This window comes from Mus musculus, chromosome X, assembly GCF_000001635.26.
Source record: "Mus musculus strain C57BL/6J chromosome X, GRCm38.p6 C57BL/6J".
Classification (NCBI taxonomy): domain Eukaryota; kingdom Metazoa; phylum Chordata; class Mammalia; order Rodentia; family Muridae; genus Mus; species Mus musculus.
In genome coordinates, this window is record NC_000086.7 from 162,740,365 (window position 1) to 162,741,543 (window position 1,179).

Below are 1,179 nucleotides of genomic sequence, written 5' to 3' on the forward strand. Positions count from 1 at the left end.
AAGGGCGGGAGATAGGGAGGTACCAGGCCAGTCAGGACAAGTAACGATGGGCCTGCCCGGGCATGTCCTGGCCTGTTCTGCTATGTTTTTAGCCCCAGGTTTTAAAGCTCACAAACAACTCTTTGGGCTATTTGACATAAATTACATGAATCACATGTCTCAAGTTTTATTTCCTTTCAGTTCAAGATGATTTTAGCTTTTCGAAGTCTTTTTGACTTTTCATCTCTGAGGATCTGCTTGTCACTATCACCAAGATGGTGGTCCAGGTTCTGATTGGGATTTGATGGACTCTGTACGTCATTGGTACTGTTTTTAGAGTGTGGGGGTTGGTTGGTTTTGTTTTGTTTTGTTTTGCTTATTCTTGTTTTTATATTTCTTTTTTATTTTATATTGGGTATACATGTGGGGTTATGCACACGGAAGTGGAGGGCAGTACCTGCAGAGTCCAGAAAATGGTATCAGATCTCCGGTAGCTGGAGTTACAGACAGTGTGAGCCACTCAACATGGGTGCTAAGAACTGAACTCTGGTTTACTTCAAGAATGCCTGAGTCATGGAGTGGTGTATTTCAAGAATGCCTGAGTCAGGGAGTGGTGGCGCAAGCCTTGGGAGGCAGAGGCAGGCGGATTTCTGAATTCAAGGCCAGCCTGGTCTACAGAGTGAGTTCCAGGACAGCCAGGGCTACACAAAGAAGCCTGTCTAATAAAAGAAAAAAAAAGAAGCAGAAAAAGAAAAAGAATAAGAGAAGAAGAATGCCTGATACTAACCATGGAGCAGCCCAGCCCAATAATTGTTTCATTATGGCATTCTCACACGTGTACATAAAGTATGTGGATCTTATTCACTCCCCTTAGCCTCTCTTACCCCTCTTCCACTCCCCCTGACCCACTTCCTCATCCCGAGGCTCTCTTCTACCAGCATGCCTTTTACAGTGTTTTTCCTGATGAGATTCAGTGGAGTGCTCACAGGGTTATAGTTGAGGAGTCATTTACAGGAATGTGGGCAATTTACCAGTGGCTACATTCTGAAGAAAACAGCCCCCCACTTCACTGTGTATAAATCCTCAGGGAGTAGGGGGACCGGTGTGTCTCCCCCCACTTCAACGACCAGGTGTTTCTCTAGTCTTTTCCGATGGAGTCTGAAGAATCCCTGTATCACTGCAGAAGTCAAGCTGAATTCT